This window comes from Petaurus breviceps, unplaced genomic scaffold, assembly GCF_028583685.1.
Source record: "Petaurus breviceps papuanus isolate PSGF00001 unplaced genomic scaffold, PetGlider_PUasm1.0 126, whole genome shotgun sequence".
Classification (NCBI taxonomy): Eukaryota; Metazoa; Chordata; class Mammalia; order Diprotodontia; family Petauridae; genus Petaurus; species Petaurus breviceps.
This window is the reverse complement of record NW_027185655.1, coordinates 78,145,060-78,160,298: the sequence shown is the minus strand read 5'-3', so window position 1 is coordinate 78,160,298 and position 15,239 is coordinate 78,145,060. Positions and strand designations below refer to the sequence as shown.

The following is a 15,239-nucleotide window of genomic DNA, read 5'->3' as shown; positions in this document are numbered from 1 at the left end:
GCTCAGCAAGTAACAGCACCGGCTCCAGTGTCGGGATGACCTGGGGATCAAATCTGGGCTCAGATACTCAGCACCACACCCAGAAATAACTGACCATGTAACCTTGAGCAAGTTACTTAACCCTGATTGCTTTAAAAAAAAATTTGAGTATCTGTCTCTAAAGGAGAAAAAAATGACCAAGGGACAGAAAATATATATGTAATGTTTATACTGAGCTTTTGAAGGATATAAGAATAACTCCGGTAGTTAAGCAAGGATCCATTTGCCTGAAAAGTAGTAATTACAATATAGACTGATGCCAGCTGAAGACCACTATTATGATATTACTACAGAAACATCCCAAGGGGGTCATGAAAGGGGCTGCTGTCCAGGGTCTCAGCCTTTGTTAGATGCTAATGTATTCTGAGGAGATGTTTTCTGGGAGGCATTCATGCAGACAAAAGAGTTGCAGGTGGTTATAAGGCTGACCCAGAATTCCCCAGACCTTAAAATTTGGTTCTGCTCTGGGATTGTCCCCAATATGGTCTGGCCTAGTTGAAGTGGAAGAATCAGACACATGGAGTTGAATTCCCTGGGCAATTGTGCTGCAAGCATGTAGGTTTTTATAGGTTAAATATCTACTATATGCCTATCACATGTTTAAGCAATCTGGGAAAATAAGAAGTGGGAGATGACATTATCAGTCAGTTAACAAACATTTACTAAGCCCTTTTTATGTGCCAGAAACTGTGCTAAGTGCTAAAGATATAAAAAGAGGGAAAAAATAGTTCCTACCCTCAAGACATTCACAGTCTAATAGGGGAGACAAGTAAACAAATATGTACAAACTATATATGTGATAAGTAGGAAATAATTAACAAAGGGAAGGTATTAGAATTAAGAGGGACTGAGAAGGTTTTCCTATAAAAGATGGGATTTTAGTTGGAATTTAAAGGAAGCCAGAGAAGGCCATAGGAAGAAATTAGAAGGGAGAGCATTCTAGGTATGGAAGACAGCCAGAGAAAATGCCTAGAGATGAGAGATGGAATGTCTTCTTTATGAACTGGTCGGGAGGCCAGCAGTTATTACATTGTAGAGAACATGACAGGAAGTAAGATGTAAGAAGACTGGAAATATAGGAGGGGGCTAAGTTTTGAAGGGCTTTGAATGCCACACAGGATTTTTAATTTGATACTGGAGGCAATAGGGAGTCATTGCAATTGATTGAGAAGGGGAGTGATGTGGTCAGACCTGTATTTTAGGAAAATGACTTTAATAGCTGAAAGGAGGATGGGTAGAGACTTGAGGCAGACAGACCCACCAGCAGATTATTGCAGCAGTCTAGTGGTCAGGTGAAGAGGGCTTGGATCAGAGTGATGGCAGTATCAGGCTAGAAAAGGTGACAAATTCAAGGGATGTTGCATGTTCTCACTCATCTAATTAAGGATACAATAAAAATATAGGGTGGTTCTTCAGAAAGACTCCTGGTTTTAGAGTGAGAAGGGTTCCAATCCTAACTGCCACTTAATTCCTACATGACCTTAGCCAAGTGGCTTGACTGCCCCAAAACTCAGTGTCCTCAACTGTAGAAAAGGGGTTTGGACTACATAATTTGCAAAATCTCTTCCAGCTCTAAATCTTAGTCTATAATAACTCATTTTTCTACAGGGCTTTAAGATTTACAACATATTTTCCCTCATTTTACAGATTTAGAAACTGAGACTCAAAATAGTTAGGTGATTTGCCTCAGTCACAAATGAATGAAACACAGACCAATCATGTGAGTTGTCAGAGCAGTAATGTCATCTGAGTAGCCAGAAAAGTACCCAAGTATCTGCACCAGTAACCTATCAACATCATTTGAGTTATGCTTTTGGACTAAATAACTTTTAATAATTTTTATCTGAGCAGAAATCAGGGATTTGTTTCAGGGTGTCAAATTTAGTGAAGATTGACAGCACTTTTACTCTTTTCACAGGATGATACCAGGTGGTGAGATTCTGTCCTGAAAATCTCAGACCAGAGATTTTCTGCTGGGCTCCCTGCAGCCTCATCCTGACATCTCCAGGTCTATCATATGGTATGGAGCTTGGGTCTTCTTTCTCAAGGAGTAGTCTAGCACCTAGCCCAGCCATACCATCACCAGTCATCTTGACTTATTTCTTTCCATAGGACAGAATGAAGCTGATGATTTTGCACAGCTCTGTCTCACTTAAGTCCAAATCACTTGCAAGTCAAGATATCACCCTCCTGATATCATTGATCCTCTTTGAAAATTAAAAATGAACATCACCACCAACAAAAACCTAGCTCATTATTTTCCTCTTCTCACCAACTTTTGCCCTTATACTAGGGGACTTCAACATTCATACTGATCATCTTTCAAATTCCCTGATCTCTCAATTCCTCAGCCTCCTTAAATCCCACAATCTAGTCCTTCACTCTACCCTAGCCACACGTAGTGATGGCCACACATAAGATCTTACCATTACCCATAAGTCTTCTACTTTCTTTTTTTTTTAATGAAAAGTCATTTAAGTTTATTGACATAAATAGGGTGATAAAAATACAACTTAGTCCCTGCCAACAGGGTGGACATCACACAACTGAAATTATTGGGAAAGGGAGACAAGGAGAGTATTTCCAAAGATAGCAAGACAGCTGCTGTCTGGTTCAGATCCACGAGTAGCAGTGACCTTCCCCTACTGCCCAAGGATCCGCTTCACAGAATGAGGTTACTTTATTAAAAGCAGCTGGAGGCAGATAGTCTCAGAACCGTGAGCTTTAACAAAGTTGAGTGAACATCCATCAACAGCAATGACTGAGCGGCAGACAATTCTCTGTCGTTGGGAACAGCAAGGGAGCACAGTTGGCTCTGGACAGGAAAGGGACCACAGCAACCCTGTCCCCTCTACTTGGAAGATCTACCCGACTCCTCAAGCCTACAGCAGGGCTCCAGAAAGTGTGGTGTCACCAAAATCCTGAGGATGCCGTGCTTCTTTTTCCCCTTCTACATTTTCTCTGAACTGGGTCCATCTCTCCTGAAGCCACTCTTTCTCTTCCTCCCCCCTAAACATCCTGTCCACTGGACTGCCAGAGTGCCTACAAGCCCCCCACTGGAGGTTCATTTCTTTGGCTTCAACATTGCCTGTTTTAAGGTCCTCTCTTCAGACCGAACATTTATTCCACCAACAATTTTCAAGAAAGCACTGCTGCAGGGTACTGATTTAAATAAATCCTCATTTGAATATCCAATTCTCTAAGTATAATGAAGTGCCCACTCTCTGTGTGACACTATGGTAAGGATACTAAAATTGGAGAAAAACAAAACAAATTCCCTTCCCTCCCCCCCACCCAAACCTTCCATTCCATTGGGAATTCAACATGCATCTAGGTAAGTAACTAAGGAGAGATGAGCAAAGGCTTCCCATACAAAGTATCCCCTGAGATGAGCCTTGAAGTTATAGGAAATAAAGAAATGCTCAGAGGAAAGACAAAGCTGATAGGGGAAGTGGGGAAAGGACCATACAAACCCCAAGAAGCGAAATGCCTTGCTCAAGGTCATACAAGTCACTAAGGCTGGGATTTCACTTGGCCAGGCCATACAGCTTCCCTGAAAGAATAAGGGGGAAAAAGAATGGGATGGGGACGGCAAAGGCAAATGATCATCACCATGGCAAACTCCATCAGAACCCCCAGTTTGGTCCAAGGTTTCAAAAGCTGGACTCTTTCTACTAGAAGCAGCTAATACTTAAGAGGGAAGCCAGGGACACAAGAGGACCCTGGAGAAGGTAGAGGGAGTGAGTGGGTAAGGCCTGTGCAGAGAGAGCAGCATGCCCTAAGAGGAAGAAAAGGGGCCCAGAGTGAGGGAATCTGGATCCGAGTCTTGGCAGAACCAATCACTGGGCCCATTACCAGGACTGAGCTTACTCTGATCAATAAGACTTGCAGAAGTATCTACCTTCAGCACTGGGATAAGGAAAACACACTGTCAACTGTGAAAACACTATTATTGCCATCTTCTGCTCCTTTTAAGGCATGACTGCAGAGTTATCAAGGGGGCCTCCTCCTACCCTGTTCTCTTCTCCCCCACAGAGAGAGAGGAACAAAGGGCTACATTTACCCACTTAATACACATCTATTCAAAACTATGCCCTCCTGAGAGGTCTTGGAGTAATATCTAGGTAACAAATATTGGCATCCAATTAAGTGGGTTTTTTAAATGTCAGCTAAGGAAAAAAAATTTGTTTTAGGGTGGATATTTGTAGGGTTAATGCAAAAGAAACATGAGCGTCTCCATTTCTGAGATGCTCAGTCAGGCAACTGTCTAAATGACTGCCCTGAAAGACCACTGATGGCCCACATACTATCTAGTAAGGCAGGTACAGCACCATGAAGCTTTTCATTTATCTTGGATTGATATTGAACATGTCACCCCAGACTACCCTGGTCTCTTGTACCCTTCTTCCTGGGTCCATTGTTAATTAGTGGGACCCTCCAATCCTGTTCATTAAGAGACGAACACCACTCTTTAAGCTTGTTGCTGCTGCTCTAAACAGTGGTATAATTCTGAAATACTGACTAGTGATTGAGCAGAACTAGTAAAAAAACATGGCTACCCACCCACTCAGCTCAGACTAAGACACTCCCAATTTCCATCACCAACCTCAGAGCAAAGATCTGTCCTCCTACAACAAAAGGGGAATCCATTGTTTAACTCAATATACATCGAAGAGACAATTTAGGTCCAACAGCTGCCTGGTCCCAAGAAGCCAACCAAATCACAGGTCATGGAGCAGAAGTTATGGGGGCAGGGGGAATGGGACAAGAAAGAGTTCCATAATGGTTGAAATACTAAGTGACTACAGATGCTCCTGCAACTTGGGACTAAGGGAGGACTCATTTGGCTGGAGTGGTCTCTGACCCTGTGGCTTCTGTGGCCAGGGATGCTGAGGCACTGGGAAGAGTATCTGCCAGGGGGGTTGCTGGTGGGCTGGGGGCGAGGGCAGGTGCTACTGGAATGGGGTGCTGCTGCAGGTATTCCAGATACTCTTGCATCCAGGGATACTGCTGCAACTGCTTGGGAAGCTGGCGGAGATACTCAAGCCAAAGCCGTCTCTCCGCCTGCTGTCCTCTCTTCAGGGTCTGGAGTCGGGAGGGTGTGCTCTGTGGGGAGCTTCTCCATGACTGGGACTTTAAACAGGGATGAGACTCCATAGTGAGGCCAGGAGGCTGCAGACAGGCTCCTGGGCTTGTAGAAGCCTCCTTGGCCGGTGCTGAGGCTGCAGCCACTGTCTCTGGGAAGCCAGGACCTTCCCCAAGGGTGACCTTTGTCATCTTAGATGAGGGGAACCTGGATCTATTTGGCCAGGCTAACTGGGTCTCTGGGAGACTTTCCTGTGGAACTTGGCTGGGAGTTGAAGTGTGAGGGTTTTTCGAGCCACGAACCAAGGAGCTGTGTTCTCCCTGGTCCTGGACTGTCCAGATAAATTCAAACTTTCTTTTTCTTTCAGCTGTCTTGATTGTTTGGCTCTTCGGTTTTGAAACCAATTCTGTATTCTAGACTCGGGAACATCAAGGTGGTTGGCAAGCTCGCTTCTGACAGAGTAGTTAGGATATGGGTTCTTGTGAAATTTACCCAGAAGAACATCCAGCTGAACCTCATTAAACATGGTACACTCCCTCTTTGCCCTTTTTTTGCTGCTTGCAGATGAGTCAGAGGTCAAGGCAGGTTCAAGCTTGGAGGGCTTCACGGTGGCTGGTCAGCTTCGAGAGTAGGTGTCTTCTACTTTCTTAATTAGAAACTCTAGAAGTGCTTTATCTGAACATAACCTCCTATACTACACCTCCCTCTTTCTAAACCTATTTCTGTTCATTCGAACCTTCAATCCTTCTACCTCTAAATACTTTTAATGGCCATTAGCTCTGTTCTAACATCACTTTCCTCCATTTCCAATGTTGACACTATAGTTAGCCATTTTAAGTCTACATTGTTTTCTACTCTTGAATTTTTCACACACATGCGTGCGCGCGCGCGCACACACACACACACACACACACACACACACACACACACTTTTTCCTTTCCCAACTTATCTCTTGCCAAAACTAACTGGATCATTCCAACCATACACCTCCTCAACTCCTGCTCACAAGCTGTTGAACTGAACTGAAGGAAGTTTCATAATTGTCTTGACTATGTCTTCTATAAATCCATGTTATCCAATTTCCTCTGTGCTCTCACTTCATCAAAACATTCCTTTTATTCCTCAATTGATTCCTTATCTCTTGCCCCACAGAAGCTATTCTAAACTTTCTCTTCCCTCATCAGGACTCCCATACTTCTCCTTTACATACTCTCCCAGCTAAAGACCTCATTTCTTTCTTTATTGAGAAAATTGAGGCCATTGGACACAAATTCCCTCTTCTACCATTCTATTCATCTCAAAACCATTGATGTAAAATCTGTTGAGAGTTAATCATCAGTATTGTATTATATCAATACCATAGTACTAAATGTTTATTGAATATTTCAAGCTGGATGTCCCAGAGATATTTCAAAATCAAAATGTCTACAACTGAACATGTTTCCCCCATGTCCTTTCCTCTTCCAAAATTTACCATTTCTGTGTGCAGCACCAATATCCCCTTTCACTCTCCCTAGTTTGTGACCTCCGCTTGTCTCCTTATTCTACCCCATCCCACATTTCTAATCAGTTACCATATCTTGCTACTGCTATCTTCACAATATCCCTGGCTTCTGGCCCCTTCTCTCCATTCATACAACTATCACATTAGTTCAGGGGTGTATCACCTCCTTCCTAGATTATTACAAGACCCTCCTAATTGGTCTCTCTGCCTTAAAACTCTCACCACTTCAGTCAATCCTACATACTGCAATCATGCAAAGTGATTTCCTTGACCATACATCTGACCAAGTCACTCCCCTCTTCAATCAATTCCACTGACTTTCTATTGTTTCTATGGCAAAATAAAATTTCTACTTTGAGTTTGAAAGTAGTACACAATCTGGTCCAAACATATGCTTCTAGCCTCCCAGGTTATGACTCTACCTCCAGTACTCTGTGATCCAACCAAATGAAACTTTCATATGTTCCTCACAATGACACTCTCTCTTCCAGTTTTGTAACTTTGTACCTACATTTTCTTGGAATGCACTCTCTCCTCACTTCTGCCTCAGAAATTCTTCTCTTCCTTCAAGATATAGTATAATCACTACCATCTACATAAAGCCTTTCCTGATCCCCTGAATGCTTGTATACTCCCTTCCAAACAACCTTACATTCAGCTACTTTGCATTTGCTTGTATTTATTCTCATTATCCATTATATGGCAAATGTATACTCTTGCATGTGTGTTTGTTGTTTCTCTGATTAGAATATACAGTCGCCACAATTAGATACTGTTTTATTTTTTATATTTGGGTCTCCAGCATGTAGCATAATGTCTGACACATAGTAGGCACTTAATAGATGCTTTTTTTTTTGTGGAAAAGGAGGGCATTGACAACTGGCTGGATCTGGAATGCCTTCTTTAGAGGTAGCACTTGAGGGGAAACCTGAAGGGAGCCAGAGAGTCCAAAAAGAAGAACTCAGGAGGAAGGACATACCAGTACTGGGGACAACCTATGAAAGGGCACAGAGGCAAGAGATGGAACATGGTTTGTGAAGAATAGCAAATAGGATGATTTGGCTGGAACAAAAAGTATGTGAGAGGCAGGCAGGAAGTGTGAAAAAGGAACCAGGTTATGGAAGCCTTTAACTAACAAATCAAGGGGTTTCAATTTCATCTTAGGAGCAAAAGGGAGCCACTAAAGCTTCTTGAGCAAAAGAATGGCTTGGTCAGACCTATGCTTTAGGAAAATTGATTTGGAAGTTTCAAAGAGGAAGAGGAACTGAAAAGGGGAGAGACAAGGTAAAGAAAACAATGGGGGGGGGCGTCTAGGTGGCACAGTGAATAGAGCACCAGCTCTATTCTACACCAGCTCAGGACCTGAGTTCAAATCCAGCCTCAGACACTTACTGTAAAAAAAAAACCCTAGCTGTGTGACCTTGGGCAAGTCACTTAACCCCAATTGCCTTACCTTCCTCCCTCCAAAAAAGGAAAGAAAGAAAGAAAGAAAGAAAGAAAGAAAGAAAGAAAGAAAGAAAGAAAGAAAGGAAGGAAGGAAGGAAGGAAGGAAGGAAGGAAGGAAGGAAGGAAGGAAGGAAGGAAGGAAGGAAGGAAGGAAGGAAGGAAGGTAATGGGGAAGCTATCACAATGGCCCAAGCAAGAAGTGATTGTCTGAAGGATGACAGCCATGGCAATGGAGCAAAGAAGAAAAATGGGAGAACTTTTGCGAAGGTAGAATCAACAAGATTGGGTTACCTATTATATTTGGAGGGTGAGGGAGAGAGAGATGAGTCAAAGATGAGTACAAGGTTATAAACCTGGATGACTAGAAAGATTGTGCTGCCTTGACAGAAACAGGAAAGTTGGAAAGAAAAGTGAGTTTAGTAGGAAAAAAATGTGTTCTGCTCTAAATATGTTGTTTCAAGACCTCTGTGGGGACATCCAACAGTCAGTTTGATGACATAGGACTGTGGCTGAAAGAGATAATATCTAGATGTGTAGATTCTAAAGTTGTTTCTATAGAGATAATAATTGGTCCCTTGGGAGTTGATGAGATGACCAAGAGTGAGTATGTAGAGAGAGACCAGAAGAGAATGGGGCTGGTAAAGAGACAGAAAGCCTAGATTCTCCTCTCAGTGATACTTATCAGATGTGGGACTGTTAGCAACCTCATTTAACATATCTGCACCTTCATTTGATCATCTGTGGAACTAGCAGTACATTCCCCACAGAATATTTGTGATAAAAGTGTTTTTGTCAGTTCTAAAGCTATATAAACATTTTAATTAATATAATTCATAATAAAAATTGATATTTTAATGGGGAACAAGTGCTGAGGGACAGACCTGTTGATGAGACAAGTCAGGTCAAGTCAAGTCAAGTCAATAACACTTATTAAGTACCCCCTATGTGCCAGGCACTGTGCAAATCTCTGGGGATACAAAGAAAGGCAGAAACAGTCCCCGTTCCCAAGAAGCTGCCAGTCTAACGGGAGAGACGACATATGAAAACAAGATATATGGGGCAAAATGGATGGAGATGAATGGGAATGAAGGGGGATAAGTAAAAGTTCTCCTAGAGGGTGGGACTGATTTTAGCTGGGAACTGAAGGAAGTCAGGGAAACAAGAAAGCAACGATGAAGAGGGAGAACATTCCATGCTTGGAGGACAGATAATGAAAATGTGGTGTCCTATGCAAGGAACCTCAAGGATACCAGTGTTACTGAATTATAGGCTATATGAAGGGAAGTGAAGTATAGGCAAACTGGAAAGTAAGAAGGGGCCAGGTTACAAAGGCCTTTAAAAGTCAAACAGAGAGTTTTAGGTTTTATTTTGGAGATAATATGGAGCCACGGGAGTTTATTGAATGGGGAAGGAGGGATTTGAATCAATTTCACAGCTAAGTGGAAGATGTCCTAGAGTGGAGAGGGACTGGAGGCAGGGATACTATTCAGAAAGCTATTGCAATAATCAAGGGATGAGGGGTCGAGGGCCTGGTTGGAAGAGAGAAGATGTTACAAAGACAAAATCAACAGGACTTGACCAGTAATTGGATATGGAAGTTAGAGAGAGTGAGGACTTGAAGGTGAAATTTACATTTTGAGCCTAGATTTGTGGCACCCTTAACAGTTATAGGAAAGTTAGGGAGAAGAAAAGGGAAAGATAATAAATTTAGTTTTGTGTTTAATTTAAGATAGTTACATGACATCCATTTTAAGATGTCCACTATGCAGTCAGAAGACAGGAGAGAGGTTAGGGATAAGTAGATCTGCTTAGAGATCACCTGCTTAGAGATGATGATTGGATCCATGACGCCAATGCAATCACCAAACAAAATAGTATAGAGGGAGAAGAGAAGAGGGCCAGGGATAGAGCCTTAGGGAACAAGAGAGAAGGGAAATATTTGAAGTATTATGTGCTGCACTAGTATACCTCATGTAGGCTACATGGAAGACCCATTGCATAAAGGCAGAAAAAATAAACAAAATAGATAATGAAAAGGAAGATGAAATAGGGCTGACAATAAAATTTTAGTGGGTTATCCTTATATAATACAAATAAAGAACAATGTGATACCAACTCAAATACTCTAAGGATATGGAAAGGGAAAGTTTATCTTACAGCTAAGATTTATATACCACTTTAAGGTATGGAAAGCACTTTACAAATATTATCCATTTGATTTTCACAACACCTCTAGGAGGCAGATTTTACTGTTTTCCCCATTTTACAGATGAGGTAAATGAGGCATGAAGAGATTAAGTGATTTGCTTAAGTGATTTTCCACAGTTAGTAAGTGTCTGGTGCTTGATTTGAACTCAGGTATTTCTGACTCCAGGTTCAGTGATCTAACCATTGAGCCAGCTAGCTGCTTAGGGGATGGGTCAGTTATTTAGTAACTCATTAAGCCATTCATCAAATATTTATTGAGTACCTACCATGTGCTGAGTGCTGTGGGAGAGAAAAAGAAGACACAGTCCCTGATCATGAAGCTTCTGGTCCAGTAAGGATATAAGACATTTACATAAACAAATATTATTTAAGGAAGAAAGTGAAAGCATTGTAAGAGTTTCAAAATTGGGTAAGTTCTTCTGGAGAAACTTTCATAGTCTTAAGCTGGGAAGTTGGAATTCTAGTAAAGAATCAAGGAAGGTATTTTAGGCATAAGGAATAAATTGATCAAAATCATTGAGTTAAGAACAATATGGAAAGGCTTTGATGGATTTTTGGTGTCCTGGTCACTAGGGAAATCCATTTGGCTTGATCATACATGGTTTTTTTTTTTTTACAGGTTTTGTTTTTCTTGCTTTTTCAGTGGGGGAGGGAGGATGGGAAAAGGAAGGTGGAAAAGAGAAAATTTGGATCTAAAAATAAACTAAAATTAGCATTGAAAAAAAAAGAATCTGAATTTCCTATGAAAAGAAATAGAAAATCACCTTTGTTTCTTTTGGGGGAGGAATTTGGTTTTGCTTTTTGGAGAAGGAAAGAAAGGGCAGTTGAGGTTAAGTGACTTGCCCAAGGTCACATGGCTAGTTTTGTGTTAAGTGTCTGAGGCTGGATTTGTACCTCAAGGTCCTCCTGACTCCAGGGCCGGTGCTGTATTCACTGCACCACCTAGCTGCCCCTAGCATGGTTTCTTAAACAGGGGAGTCAAATGATGAAAATATTGATAGTCTTAGGAGTATGAATGGGTCAGTGATATGTAGGAAAAATTGAAAGAGAAGACTAGAGGTAGGGAGATCAGTTAGAAAGTTGATTGCTTCCATCTAGAAGAACTCTTATAAAGATCTGCTTTGGGGAGGTGACAGAGGAAGTGGAAAGATATTTTAAAGAAATTATAGAGAGGCAAGGGCAGGGCCAGAAGCCAAGGCACGGCCGGCCTCAACTCGGAGGGCAAGTCTTCCCACCAACCACGAGGTCCACTACCAGGCCTATCACCAAAGGGCCGGGACTGGAAAGAGCAAGGTAAGAACCAAATACAGGGGCCCCTGTCCTGGACATCAAACACTCCTGGGGCTACCACTTCGTAGCCCAGAAATTTTTTTAAAAAGCCCCTTTCAGGACCTCCAAAGACTAGGATGACAGAGTGAACCTCACTTGCTCCAAACCCCCCCTCTGACCCTGAAAACATAGTAACTTTTGCTCCAGGGCAAAACACTCTACAGTAAAGGCTTGGGATCCTGGCGGAAGGGCATGGCTAGGACCCTGCCTCAAAATGGGTAGAAAGCAGAGTACAAAGACAAAGACTCTGGAGTCCTACTCTCCTCAGAGGGAGGAATCAACCTCAGAGGGAGACAATGTGGACTCCACACCCAAAGCTGAAACTTCAACAAGGAATGGGTCCCAAGCACAGAAGACTCTCCTAGATGAGATCAAAAGGAACTTTGAAAACAAAATGAGAGAGATAGAAGACAAAATGAATAATTCTCTCAAAACAAAAATAGCAGAATTAGAAAAACATTATAATGAGAAAAACATCTCTCTAAAAAGAAAAGTGTATGATATGGAAAAGGAGCTTCAAAAATTAACCAAGGAAAATGATTTGCTAAAAACTAGAATTAACCAAATGGAAACAAATAACTCTATGAGGAACCAAGAATTAGTCAAGCAAAACAACAAGAATGAAAAATTAGAAAAAGAGGTAAAATACTTCAAAGAAAAAATAACTGACCTGGAAAACAGATCCAGGGGAGATAATCTGAGAATCATAGGCCTACCAGAAAATTATGATGAAAAAAGAGCCTGGACAACATTCTCCAAGAGCTCGTTAAGGAAAACTGCCCTGAGATACTAAAACCTGAGGGTAAAATAGAAATCGAGAGAATCCACCGGACACCTGCTGAAAGAGATCCCAAACTGAAAAGTCCTCGAAATGTTGTGGCCAAACTCCAGAACTACCAGATAAAAGAGAAAATACTTCAAGCAGCCAGAAAGAAACAATTCAAATATCGAGGGTCCACAGTGAGGATTGCACAGGATTTGGCAGCCTCTACACTGAAAGATTGGAGGCAGTGGAATACAGTTTTCCTGAAGGCAAAAGAGCTCGGGTTACAACCAAGGATCACATACCCAACGAGACTGAGCATATTCTTCCAGGCAAAGAGATGGTCATTCAATGATATAACAGAGTTCCAGACCTTCTTGATAAAAAAGCCAGAACTCAATGGAAAATTCAACCTCCAGTTACGAGATGCAACAGTGACTTAGAAAGGTAAACGAAGAGAACACACACACACCCTGCTATTTGTTAAGAGCAAACTGGTTATAGACAAGTAGAGGGTATGACTATAAAATACACAAAATGACGATTTTTAAAAAATCTTGTTAAGGGCTACAAAGGGACTGGGTGAAGTGGAAAAGGGTAAATTATGCCACTCATAGAGGCATAAAAACTGTATAGCAGAGGAAAAAAAGGGGAGGGAGTTGGGAAGCATGAGCTTATCCCTCATTGGTTCTGGTACAAAGAGAGAATAACAACCAGTTAAGCATAGGACTCTATGGAGAAGAAATGCAAAAAGTACCATTTTAGAGGGAAAGAGGGGAGGGAGAGAGAGGAGCTTCGCATGAGATTTGTTACTGTCACTCTTGATGCGAAGAAGAAATAGCATACTTCATTAAGTATAAAAATATCCTACAGGCAGTAAGAGGGGGAAAGGGTTATGAAAGGGGGGTGGGAGTGGTTTGTAGGGAGGGAAGTAGTAAGGGGAAAGAGGAGGAAAAGGGAGGGGGGCTGAAAAGGGAACACTGAGGGAGGTGGTGGTCAAAAGGAAAACTATTAAGGGGGGGAGGGAGAAGGAAGGGAAAATATGAACATTAACAGGGGCAGGAGTAGGATGGAGGGAAAGAAACAGATAACAATCATAACTGTAAATGTGAATGGAATGAATTCTCCCATAAAATGGAGACAGATAGCAGAATGGATTAGAAATCATAATCCTACAATATTCTGTTTACAAGAAACACATCTGAAACAGAGGGATATACACAAGGTAAAGGTAAAAGGTTGGAATAAAATATATCATGCCTCAGCTAAAGTAAAAAAAGCAGGGGTAGCAATCTTTATCTCAGATAAAGCAAAAGCAAAAATTGACCTAATTAAAAGAGATAAGGAAGGAAACTATATCCTGTTAAAAGGCACCATCGAGAATGAAGCAATATCATTACTTAACATATATGCACCAACTGGTGTAGTATCCAAATTCCTAGAGGAGAAGGTAAAGGAATTAGAGGAATAAATAGATAGCAAAACTATACTAGTGGGAGACCTTAATCTCCCCCTCTCTGAACTTGATAAATCCAACCTCAAAATAAACAAGAAAGAAGTTAAGGAGGTGAACAGGATTTTAGAGAGGATAGGTATGGTAGATCTCTGGAGAAAACTGAATGGGGATGAAAAGGAATATAGTTTCTTCTCAGTGGTTCATGGCACATACTCAAAAATTGACCATGTTCTAGGGCATAAAAACCTCACAATTCTATGCAGTAAGGCAGAAATATTAAATGCATCCTTCTCAGATCATGATGCAAAAAAATTATATGCAATAAAGGGCCAGGGAAAGACAGACTAAAAACTAATTGGAAATTAAACAATTTAATCCTAAAGAATGAGTGGGTCAAACAAGAAATTATAGAAATAATCAGTAATTTCATTCAAGAGAATGATAATAATGAGACAACATACCAAAATCTGTGGGATGCATTAAAAGCAGTTCTTAGGGGAAGTTTTATATCCCTGAGTGCATACGTGATTAAATTAGAGTAAAGGGAGCTCAACAAATTGGGCATGCACTTAAAAAATCTAGAAAAAGAACAAATTCAAAATCCCCAATTAAATACTAAATTAGAAATATTGAAGACAAAAGGAGAGATTAATAAAATTGAAATTAAGAAAACTATTGAATTAATAAATAAAACCAAGAGTGGGTTTTATGAAAAAACCAACAAAATTGATAGACCCTTAGTCAATATGATAAAAAAAGAAGAAAACCAAATTATGAGTATCAAAAATGAAAAAGGTGAATCTACCTCCAATGAAGAGGAAATCAAAACAATAATTAGGAATTATTTTTCCCAGTTGTATGCACATAAATTTGACAATCTTAGGGAAATGGATGAATATTTACAAACATACAAGTTGCCCAGATTAACTGAAGAGGAAGTAAATTACTTAAATAATTCCATCTCAGAAAAAGAAATTGAACAAGCCATCAGTCAGTTCCCTAGGAAAAAATCTCCAGGGCCAGATGGATTCACTAGTGAATTCTATCAAACATTTAAAGAACAATTGATTCCAATACTCTACAAATTATTTGGGAAAATTATTGAAGGAGTCCTACCAAATTCTTTTTATGACACAAATATGGTACTGATACCTAAATCAGGAAGAGATAAAACAGAGAAAGAAAATTATAGACCAATCTCCCTCATGAATATAGATGCAAAAATTCTAAATAAAATACTAGCAAAAAGACTACAGCAACTTATCTCAAGAATAATACACTTTGATCAGGTAGGATTTATTCCAGGAATGCAAGGATGGTTTAATATTAGGGAAACCATCAGTATAATTGATCATATCAAAAATAAAACTAGCAGAAACCACATGATCATCTCAATAGATGCAGAAA

General features: G+C 40.7%; 1 pseudogene; it reads right to left on the bottom strand.

The window, feature by feature from the left end:
- Nucleotides 1-4,878: 4,878 nt before the first annotated feature.
- LOC138171132 (paired box protein Pax-6-like) lies at nucleotides 4,879-9,922 on the bottom strand (annotated as a pseudogene).
- Between the last annotated feature and the right edge of the window lie 5,317 nt (nucleotides 9,923-15,239).